This window comes from Condylura cristata, unplaced genomic scaffold (genome assembly GCF_000260355.1).
Source record: "Condylura cristata isolate star-nosed mole 26May11 unplaced genomic scaffold, ConCri1.0 scaffold00009, whole genome shotgun sequence".
NCBI lineage: Eukaryota > Metazoa > Chordata > Mammalia > Eulipotyphla > Talpidae > Condylura > Condylura cristata.
This window is the reverse complement of record NW_004567110.1, coordinates 61097974-61110075: the sequence shown is the minus strand read 5'-3', so window position 1 is coordinate 61110075 and position 12102 is coordinate 61097974. Positions and strand designations below refer to the sequence as shown.

Here is a 12102-nt window from a genome sequence, read left to right as displayed (position 1 = left end):
AGGAGGCAAAGTCCTGGTCTCGGTCCCCATAGTTGAAACCATACATTGAAAAGTGTTAACTTGAGGCTATTGGACTCATCAGCTCCTATGTCTCAGAGGATACATAAAGTGAAGCAAAAAAAAAAAAAAAAGGATAGAAAAAAAATGTTAATTAGAAAAGGAATGCCTAAATTATTGATCTACTTGTGTACTTTAGACTTAGGAATAGTGAACAAATCATATTCCATAGATGTAGAACTTATTTTTATAGCAATATACACATGTATGTGAAATTTTACATACCATGTATGACTATTAATATTAATTGAGGGTAGTAGAATTTGTCGTATCACTATTTTATATAGGGTTTCAAATTGGATTAAAATGGGAGGCTTTGATACAGGCAAGCTGAGGGGGACCCCAAAATCCCCAAATCTTCCTTTTCTGCCATCATCACACCAAGACAAAACATACTCTAGTGCAGAAGACCATTAATTGGGAAGGACCTTTAATGTACTTAGTGTGCAATATAGAATGACAAATAACATAGTTCTCAAATCAAGCACCTGAAGTTACCCGTCAGCCAAACAGGGCTGGCCCTGAGGCCTGAAAGCCTGCTGCAAGTCTAAAGCACCTTCTGGTGGGGAGCCACAAGAAAGGGGCAGAAACAGCCAGAAAATTCTGGAAGGAAAAGAGAAAAATCAAAATCAATTTAAAAGCTGCTATTGACAGCCTCTCACAGGTCTCTCACAACATCTCTTTCTGTTGCATCAGGTAACACCACACTGACAAAGAAACGGGAGTCATGGAGCATACTACAAATGCAGGATGCTACTGAAAAACAAGATCCTGGCTTTTTTTTTTTTTAAGATTTATTTATTTATTCATATAGAACTGGGGTACAGGCCAGAGATGCAGAGGGTGAGAGGATTCACCAGGGACAGAGTAGGGAGCAGAACAGGCAGATCAACAAAGTACACTGCTAAGGGGAGCAGCGGGCATATCAGGACAGGTTTGCCAGGCCATGTGGATCTTCTTCCGGGCAGGCAGGGATTGAACTCATGTGGAAGTGGCTTAAGCTTCTTAGTGCAGTGCTTTAACCCACTGCGCCACCAGGGTGTGCCCAAGTTCCTGGCCTGTTTAATGGTAGACTAATAATACAGCATTAATCATGTGAGGAAGTGAAAAAGAAAGGGAGAATTGGAAGAAGCTGGGCAAAAGTTGGAACTGTGCATCTGCTGATAATTTGGAATGTAGAACAGCCTTGACTCTTCTAGTCAGGATTTCAATCTTATCAATATGGCATTCCACTGATTAGCTTCTGGGGTCCTTTGTTATATATTAGTCAAGGGCCCCCCAGGTGTTCCTTATCATACCACGTGATGTATAAGTCGGGAGTAAGATTATGCATCTGTCCTCGTGATGTATACCCTTCCCAGAGTGATCTAGTTTATGCTCTTAATTGACATGAAAGATGTCTCATAGGGTTGGACTCTTAAAATGGAGGCTGGATAAGCCACCTAGGATTAGCAGACTCACATCTTTCAAGTAGTTGAAGACCAAGAACCAAGTGCAGCTTCATGTCTTTCTATTCCATGTGTCTTTTCCAGATCTCCTTCCTCTCCATCATTTTTTCCTTTCTTCCTCAGTCTCCTTTCTAGCTTATCATCCCTACTCAGTACCACCCTTTTCTTGGATGGGGCAGAGAAATTGGAAATTCCCCTTTTCCTGGGGACCACCCTGTTACACATTTCTTGAGTAGGTCAGAAAGTCAGATACAGTGTTTCACTAAAATGCTCTTTGCTCTAGATTTTGTTTTAAGAAGGTTTTGATTTGCATTCTAAAGTTCCACCACTCCTCCCCAAGGACTTCAATTTGTTTCTAAGACATTTCACAAATAATGTTTTCTAAATGTCCCTACACTGGAAAGCATGTGCTGGGTGAAGATCAATATCATAGTTTTGTAAACGTAGAAATTGAATGAGTTGGTTTCAAATGCACAGCAAGGATCCTAGGATTTTTAATGCATCTAATGCTTCATATTTTGTATGATCTTAATGATTTACATTCATATTTTACCATGCGTACATTTTTACAATAACTTAAAATAAAAATACAGTTTACATTTAAAACACTTAAAAAATCTGCTCAAGGGTGAAATATCTTAAAATGCTTCTTTGATTCATTTCAGTTTATCTGTCCCTTGATTTTGTTTTATTTCCTTTATTTTTAGTATATGACATTAGACTATATCTAATTTCCTCATCTTAATTTCCATAACTGGTTATACAACTTGATGAGAAAAAATATGAAGTGGATTTTACTTCTTCAGAAATAGACATCAGACTAACAATCTTACTGGTGCTGACAGTTAAAACTAATCAGTTTTTAATTTTTTTTTCTTTTACTGGAAAGATTGAGAGAGTCTCCGCATTAATATCAATTAGTGCTCAGAAAGAGATCTTGTTCCTCTAGGTCTGAATAATCAAGTGCATATGTTTTTAATTAGCAACATCTTTGTACTCTGCGCCTCATTTAAATGTTCTTCTTTTATTTGGTGCGTTAAATTTCTGTGATTATTCTTGTTTCTACATGTCCGAGAAAAGAATTTAAACCATGAATTGAATCAACTGGAATAGACATGGAATTAAACACTGCAGTGATAAGCCTCTTTACTGACAGGAACCGCAGGAGAGGAGTATAGCGCTCACAAGGAGGTTGCTTTTACCCTCTAGCAAAAACCCCAGCGCTATCTGAAACTAATTTGTACAAATGGCATAAGTACTTGTTTGCGCAGAAGCATGTGGTTGTCTACATTTGTCTAAGGAAAAGGGAAATTTCATTTACCACAATCCTGAGCAATTGGATCATTTTCACAAAGACTGTAAACCAAAAAAAACCCAGTCCAAATTAGCCCCAAGTGACAGATATTCTGATTATGTTTGTGTATTTTACTAAGGCCAGATGGCTTCATCAGACACGGTTTTAGAGACTCACTTACACCTTTTTATAGTGCCTCAGTTCAAAAGGCTTGTCAGAGAAAGTTGATAATGGCCTTCTCCCCTCTGCGAACCTTTTCTGCTTGTGCAGCACCACACAGTGTCGGCAGCCTGTACTGAGTCCAACCACGGGTTTGGTTCTTCAACCAGACCCTAGTAATCAGACACTGAGGGCTGGTGGCTGCCCTCGGGAAATGAAGGCATTGTGGCAGCGAAATGGCCAAAGAAAAGGAAAAAAAAAAAAACAAAAAACTTCTGTGAGTAAATGAACTGCCTGTTTGATTTCCAGTCCCAAGTGATCTTGGTGCAGGCACTTTCACCTCGAGGGAACTCTGCAGGTTGCGTCTCCCACGCACCAAGAGCTGGTTAGTGCTCAGAGAGAGTCACCTCGGGAACCGAAGAACCGCCCACCCAGAATTGGTTGTTCGAAACCAGGGGGCGCACGCTGTAATCTTTAATGGAAGCGTGGGGGTAAAGAATGACACTTAAGACTTCCCTATATTGTCAGAATCTAGGAAAAGAAATTCGAGAAATTGGTCTGGGAAGGGAAGCCAGGAACAGACGTCATTCCCTATCCTACCGCCAGGGAGAAATTAGTGTTTCACCTCACCCGCTTCATCCAGATCGATCTTCATTCTTTCCAGAATTTCCTCCCCATTCTACCATCAATCTGGTTCAGACATCTACAGTGCACAAGTTCGGTGCCTAAAGAGTGGACTCTTTTATGAATACCATTCTACCACGTTTTCCTTCTTTATTACACAGATTTCCCAGAGTCCTTGTGGATCTGATTTGGACCAGTTTTCCAACAGTTTAAAACACTGTGTATTTCAATCACCTATATCATCCCTGTCATTTCAGCACTGTTGTCGGCTGTGGGTGACGGAACCCTGTTGACCGCCCCAGCAGACACCCACACAAACCTTTCCTTATGCTCTGCATCAGCCGGCTGTTAAGAGCAGGTGGAGTGGGCAGAATTGTGTAGTTGTGCAGAGAGGGAGCTAAGAGCTTGCAAGCTCTAGGGAGACCGCGGACTTCCGCTCGGCGAGATTGGGAACTGCTTGAAAATTGGGTTGAAAAAGTCAAGCAAGGGGCTGGGCGTTGTTGTTCTGGGTTTAAAGGAACAGAGATAGTAGAGCTCTCCCGCTGAGTTTATGCAAGCCTGATTCGATCCTTTGTGAATATCTGCCTCTTTCCGCTCCCCCTTCAGGAGCCTGGGCTGTGGGCGGCTCCAGTACTGCCCTGGGAATGCAGCCTCCAAAGACTCCGGCTTGCTGAGCTATTTCTCAAGGTTCCTGGAACACTAATGCTCCCACCAGCCTCGTACGACTGAATCCTCTTAGCGGCTCTGCAATGACTGTGAAGCAATTCAACGTTTAAAAGGTAGCAAAACCGAGATGTCTTCTATTTTTTTTTTCTCTCGTTCATTCTGTCCTTTTATTCTTCAACATTAATCTGTCATTTCTGACTGGAGAATCTAAGAAGAATCCATGACATCTTTACGGTGTCTAATCTAGGAATTTCAAGGGTTCTCAGAATTTAAACACCGTCTTCCTAATTGTTAATCAAATTTTAGTACCCTTGCAAAATAACCCTTTCCACCTTGTACAATTAGAGCTCAAAAAGCTCTGGATTTTTCACGGCGCATAATCTATATTTATTCTCATATTCTCTCTCGCTCGCTCGCTCTCTCGCTCGCTCTGTTGTGCGCGCGCGCGTGTGCGTGCGTTTCCTTTCATTTCTTGCATTAGGAAACTCGTTCAGGGCCACTTAAAAGTCAGGAGAGGTTCACATCTGATTTTCCCTGGATTCCTACCGCCAACGTTAGATAATATCCGGTAATATTGCCACAAAATAAGCATGAGACTATTATTTTGGAGAATCAACTAGCCTCTACCTTCCCCCCCCCAAAAAAAAAAAAAAAAAGCACCGGAGGAAAGAAGACAAGACTGGAAGGAAGAGGAGAAGGAAACCTTGTTCATTAGCTGTGAAAGAAAGTGTGATCAGGGGACGGGCTGGTGGGGGGTTCCAAGACCCTTCCTTCAGCACCGGAGGGAATGGACAGCGTCTCTGGACTAGGCTGCAACCACAGGGACAGAACTGCACTGTCGCTGCTGTTGCTACTGCTGTCCTTGCCGCCACTGTCGTCTTCTTGGGCAGCTGGGCTCCCTGCTCCTCTCAGCTAAAAGGCGGTGCCTCCTAGTACCCCTGAGTTACTCTTCCCTTTTCTTTATAGAGGAAAAGTAACCCTCCTTAACCACCTGACACAACTCTAAACAGGATTCTGAGACGTTCTATGTTCTGCAAATTAAACTCTCAGCAACAACTTCGAGAATAATTTTCTACAGAGGGTTTAGAAGAATGCAAGCAAAAGAGTGTGGAAGTTCTTAAAGGCTCTGGTAAATCATGGGCGCTGCAGCAGGGGTGGAAATGCTCAAAGGCCCACACTTCTTGAAATAAACAGAATGTTCATGAGATGATTGCTATTGCTTTGGAAATAGCTTTGTGAAAGGAAGTTCCAGATCTACTCAAACGCTAGAGAATTTGAAAAGACTTCTAATTCCTTTCCTTGGCAGGTAAGTTGTAATACTGTTATTATTTCTGCATATTTATAAGTCTAATGCTCTTTTTTCAAGGTTTTTGACAGCAAAATTATGAATAACATTATTTTTTTGAATTACAGTGATAAGTGATTTAATTTTTAAAGATTGCTCCTAGATCATGATCTTAGGCAATCCCTTGCCTAATAAAATAGTTGAAGATTTTACTTCTCTGAAGTCCTTTATATGACAAGAATATTTTAAATGATATATATTTTGACTTACATATTTTTTGGTAAATCCTAATTTGGATATTCTCTTCATTTCTATTTTAATATATTTTAGAAATTTTATAAGTTTTTTTATTTCCCCAAAACTAAAATACTTAGTGTTTTGTAACAGGCTTTTTGTTTGTTTTTGTTTTTCTATGATACATGCAGTTTAAAGTGATCATTTCTGGTTTTGTTAAGTGGTAAATAAGATTCAAAAAGTTATGAGATATTCAGCTACCTCTTATATTATGTTTTATATGATTATGATTTGAAAAATCATATACTTCTGATCCCTCTCTCACCCCAGCCATCAAATGTGCCTACCTACACCTGTAGAATCTTACCTAAAAAAATAAATACACATTTTTACTTACCATAACATGTAATCTTTAAGTGCTTAAGATTACTTGCTCAAACCATATATGCCAGAAAGCAAAAGATAAGATATAGTGTCTTTTTAGGAGAGCTGGATATTTATTTTTTGTTATAACAGTCTGACTTCTTAGTTTTACAAAATGCATTTGTCACTGAAATCCAAAAAGTGATTGAGGCCAATAGATTCTTCACAAACCCCAAACTTTCAAGTGATAATTAAGTCCATTTTCTGATGATTATTTCCAAAAATCTTCTCCCGAAGCATGAAACTACAATTTTTCACAATGACCTTGATAAGTATTATGCTTTTAAAAAAAAAAAAAAAAGGCTCACTGGGTAAAGGCAATTATACAAATTTATAGTCTATGCCTGACATTTCTGTAAGAGCTTTATCAATTCCAATATGTACATTCAGTTCAGGGGAGAGTGTTTACTTACAAGGACAGACTTTATAATATTGTAAATACATGTGCTGCTTTATACATAACCAACACTAAAGGGGTTATCTACTCATTCGAAAAATTTAGAGTTCTTTAGGTTTTCTTTTAATTGGGTATGTCAGGTATAATAATGCAATAAAATAACTCTAATACATATCAGGTCCACCTCAATTTCAACAAAAATTAGTTTGATGCAATTAAGATGCTATTTAATGATGATCTGATGGACTTTTTTTTTTTTTTTGCATTGACTAAGAGTAGTAATTATTCTTTGAGGAAAAATCATCCTTAATGGTTGCTTATCACTTAACATTAATCTGCTTGCTTAGCAGAAAGGGAGCTGAGGCATCTATGTCATTGAGTCCCTTGGGGGCTATATTGTCCTATATAAGTCAGAAATGATAATCTGGGGAAGAAAATATGTATCATTGACTTGGATTCTTTCCCAAGAGACCTATATTTTGCTCTTAACACAACCTGATTTTTTTCTAATCTGAGAAATGTGGAAATGAAATTACCACATGGAATAATTAATCATGCTTTCAGTGAGCTACAACATATTGTTAGGATATTATTTTGGTTGTCAATTAATTAACATAGACAGACTCCTATGGTCAGCAGAGCATAAAATGAAACCAGAGATATGTTCCAGGAAGCATGCCTGTGGGTTATTAACAAGGGCGCAGTTACCTTCTTAGTGGTAGAGGGGGCAGACTTTACCTATGTATGGCTGAAACCTCACAAAATAAGTTACTTTTGTCTAATTCTTTTGGCGATTTTGTGATAATAAATATGAAACACACTTTCACAGTAATGTAGGGTGCATGAAAGCTACTGTCAATCATTATTTGAGAAAATGTCATTGCACTGAAATAGAGTTTGTAAGCCAACTTCATGCCTACCAAAGATGCTGATCTCTGTCACCCCTCCAAAAAAAAAGATAAACAGGAGTGGGCTGTTTAACGCACTAAACTTTCTTTTGCAAACCTTCTTTTGGCACAAATCATCAGATCAATATTATATTGTAGGACATCCATACTGCTTTAGAACAAACTTTGTCTTAATAGTTATTTTGGTCTGTCATTGAAAAAGGACGTTTGAGGCTTGAGACAACCAGTCATAATAATTTAACATATTCTCTTGAGGGGCAGGGAGTTTTGTTGGTTACCCTGAGTGTTCTTAACTGTTGTTAATTTTTAATAATGGAAAGAGAGAGTTGGAATAAGGTTGCATAGTCAGGAATGTGTAAAATATGCAAAGGATCATCAAATGATAATTATAGAATTGTGGAATCTGTACAATTATTTTTTCTTTTACTAAGAAATGGTGTGTGAGAGTGAGGCAGGGGTTTCTATATGTGCTATAAAATTCTTGTTGGTTAATTTTTTTGTATGTACACAATCTAAATATTAATTGTATATTCTAATGACTATTATTACAATTAGATTATGTTGAATTTGAATGTCCACATTTTACCTTTGGAAATGCTTTCGTTGGTTTGAGTCAAGTTATATACATATTTACTATAAATGTGAAAATAAGATAATTATTATTTGAATTTAAGAAGTTCCTCAATAATTGCCTTTTAACTTTATGACATTTAATATATATGAACTAAAGGCAAATAAACTTGTGTATCCAATCTGTTCAATCAAGGCAAAAATCAGTAATGAAATGCATATTGTGGGCCAAAAGTCATTTCTATAATCATCTCACTTTTCCAGAAACTTGCACGGTGATTTATAAAATAATACTCAAATTTACAGGGACCTCTAATTTAGTATTTTCTTTTTCTTCAATTTAGCAGAATGGGTTACACATGGGATGCATGGAAAAAGACAGTAACTGCAGTGTAAAACACATTATGTATCATAATATAGTGGAATAGTTTGTTTTATAATCAAAATATTAAGGCTCTTAACCTTCTAGTCATTAGGCATTGAATTTTTCAGTTAGCTCATTGAGACATAATTTTTCTTTCCAAAATGAGGTAATTTACCTGTCAATGAGGACACAATTTTTTATTGGTAGACACTTAAGTATTTGTATCATAAATAGGTACCTACCCTGGGATGTAGAAAGTCCAGGATGGTTTTGAGAGTTTTTTTTTTTTTTTTAACTAAGTAGTATACCTTTGAATTATTGTAAATAATCTCCAATAAAATCCATTGCTTCATTCATTACTGGAACCACAACTGAATATATAGTGTTTATTACATTTACATTTTTACATTTAAGAACTCTCAGTGTAAGTCAAAATATTTATTTCATAATTCAGTACCAATTCTCTTATATCACTTCATAGAATATATTAATACAAATAGAACATGGTTTAAAATAGTTTTTTTACTGAAGATTTACACTGTTTTATACCAAGAGGTCAAGCCTAGCTCAAAATTTAATACAACTTTCATTTTGAACTTAACTGATTCAGTCACTGCCTTTATGTCACAATTTTCTGAACTTTGAGGGAGGTTTTATAATTATCATTAGTTATACAAACAAGTAAACTTATAAAACATTAAAAATCATTATTTGAGAATATATCAGGAAAATTTTTGACTTATTTCTGTCTAGTGAGGATGGAATGAATTGTGAACAATCTGAGCTATATACATTCAATAGAACTACTGTGAAGATATTTTCTTAAATTAGTCTAAAGCTTAGAGTTTTTCAGTATCTGTGTTCAGAAAAACTCAAGTTAGGTGACATCTCATTTAATTGCTTATTTTCTTTCATTAGTTAAAGTTATTTTTAAAAGATTTATTTATTTATTCATATAGAACTGGGGTACAGGACAGAGATGCGAAGGGTGAGAGGATTCACCAGAGACAGAACGGGGAACAGAACAGGCAGATCTACAAAGTACACTGCTGAGGATCAGCGGGCGGGTCAGGAGAGGTCTGCCTCGCCATGTGGATCTCCTTCGGGGCAGGTGGGCATCGAACTCATGCGGAAGTGGCTTACGCTTCTTAGTGCTTTGCTTTAACCCGCTGAGCCACAAGGGAGGGCCTCATTAGTTAAAAGTTTTTAAAGTGACTATGAATTTTTAAAAAAGATTATTTATGCATACATAACTGGGGTGCAGGACAGAGGTACAGGGGAGGTGAGAGGATTCACCAGAGACAGATTGGGGAGCAGAACAGGCTGACTGATGAAGTACACAGCTGAGGGGAGCAGCGGGTGGATCAGAAGAGGTCTGCGGCACCATGTGGGTCATCTCTGGGGATGGGAGCGTATGGAACTCATGCTGAAATGGCTTTAGCTTCTTAGTGCTGTGCCACCAGGGAGGGCCGGAATTTTTTAATGTACTTTTAAATCATTTGGCCTGATAGATTCCTAGACTACTAGTAAAATATACTGATAAGATGCTAAAGAAATATAAATTGCTGTTAATAATATAATAATTTTCAATATACGTTTGTGGGCAAGCTATCTCACTAAACCAGAGGTAGAAAATTAGATAATGGAAGTTAGTCAATTTTGAGGAATTTTTGGTTTGATTTGTTATTGCTTCACCCTCTCTGCTCCTCTCCCAACCTCACAAAAAATTGAAGAAAACAAAGAGAATGGAAGAATGACAGAAAGTGAAAAGTCTTTAAAGTAGGTTCATGTAATAGGGAAGTTTATCCTTGAATTCTTATTGTTATGTTTGTTCAATACAGGCTGCTCACTCACTAAGTATCAGAAGATCATTTTAGGTTTTCACAATTTTGTTCTTCAAATTATCAGCAAAGCAGGAATAATAGTGTTTGTGTTTAATAACATATACATTAAATAACTGTATATGTATATTAAATAAAGATAAAGATAGTAATGTAAACATATACATTAAATAAGATAGTGGTTATTTATCACTTCACTTTCCATAAATTTTCAAAATTAATTTTGTGATGCACATTTAAATTCCACAAATACATTACTGCTCCTGAAAACTTTAAAGAACTAAAGATTGATTTCTTAAAAAGAAGTAACTGATAAATTTACTAAGTAACAGAAAGCAGGGATCTTTCATAAATGGTATCAGAATTTTAACAGTATGTTACTTAGACAAAATGGAATGGTAATGCATTTTCTTTCAGTCTTTTCAGGTGGATCCATGATGATAAATAAGTATATGAGAATAAGAAATATAAGAATGTTTAAAAATAAAAAATACTGATAAAAGAAATTAAGGAACATTATTTTAAGATTTATTTACGTATGCATACAAGAACTGGGGTACAGACCAGAGGTGTAGGGGGTGAGAGGATTCATCAAAGACAGAGTACAGAGCAGAACAAGCAGATGGATGAAATACACTGCTGAAACTAGCAGCAGGTGGATCAGGAGAGATCTGCCACACTATGAGGGTCACCTCTCTGGCTGGGGATTGAACTCATGCTGCAGTGGCTATGGACAGCTTCATAGTGCTGTACTTTACACTAGAGAGAGCCCTAAGCAACATAATTTATAACTCAAACTTTATTACTGAGCTTTGCAGTTACTTCCATCTATTTAACAAAAAAAAGGAATTTTTTTTTTAAAAAAATACTCTTCCAGTAAATCATTCTGAGAAAAAAAAATTAAGAATATTGTTGAGAAAACAGTATTGCATTGCTAAAATTATGAGTACCCAGGAAGTTTAAAGTCAAGCATAAGTTTCTCATCAAATGATTATGTGACACTGGGTCAAACATCTTATAGTCATATAATAGTTCATATGATTTCATAATTCTCTTGGTAAATTATGAGCATACCCATTAGACAATAAAACACAAATGCAAAAACCTAGATGTTTACTTAAAAAAAAAAAATCTTCTTGCCTCAGAACTTTCATCTCCAGAAAATCTCCATACTGTGCTGGTAGAAAGCATATGGAATTTAGGTTCAGACAACTATGAATTTGAGTCCTGGTACAGATTCATTCATCATACACACTTGGGCAAAGATTGTTAATTCTGTGTCTATTTTCACATGTAAAATGAACAATTTCCATCTCAAATGTTGATAACATGTAATGTTAACAGGTCTGTAGGAAAGGCAGAGCACCACTTATGTACAACAGCAGGAAATTGGTCATGTTGATGTTTGTAATTATTTAGCTTGTTAGGTCAGTCTGTATATTGTGGTTGTGAATGACTATCCCACAATTGTTCTGTTATTGTTAATTCCCAACTGTTATATATTGTGTTCCAAAATATGTAGTTTTACCACTACCTAGTTCTTTATTCATGCTTTGTTCCAGTCAGTATCCTTTTCTGTTTCCTTATACTTAGCCAAATTTGCATGGATTTTAAATTTCAATGCCTATAGGGCTCAGGCTAGTAGGGTAATTATGTGGCTGACCAGTGGGGCCTACAAAAACTTCAGAAAGCAAGCCCCCTTGAGGGTTTCTGGCATTTACTCTAGACAATTAGAGCAAAACCTGAGAACTTCAGCAGAATTTTGTGTAGAATATCCTCATTTTTACCTAATTTAATTTCTAAGAATTTTCATGAGACAAAACAGATTAGAA

General features: G+C 36.7%; 1 protein-coding gene across 4 annotated transcripts in view; it reads left to right on the top strand.

The window, feature by feature from the left end:
- Nucleotides 1-4080: 4080 nt before the first annotated feature.
- SNTG1 (syntrophin, gamma 1) overlaps nucleotides 4081-12102 on the top strand; it is a 682373-nt gene continuing 674351 nt past the window's right edge. For 3 of the 4 annotated variants that reach the window (XM_012723047.1, XM_012723046.1, XM_012723049.1), the window contains exon 1: nucleotides 4081-5554. The gene's annotated coding sequence lies outside the window, so the exon portion shown is untranslated. The remainder of the gene's footprint in view (nucleotides 5555-12102) is intronic. The other variant, XM_012723045.1, reaches the window with a different exon arrangement.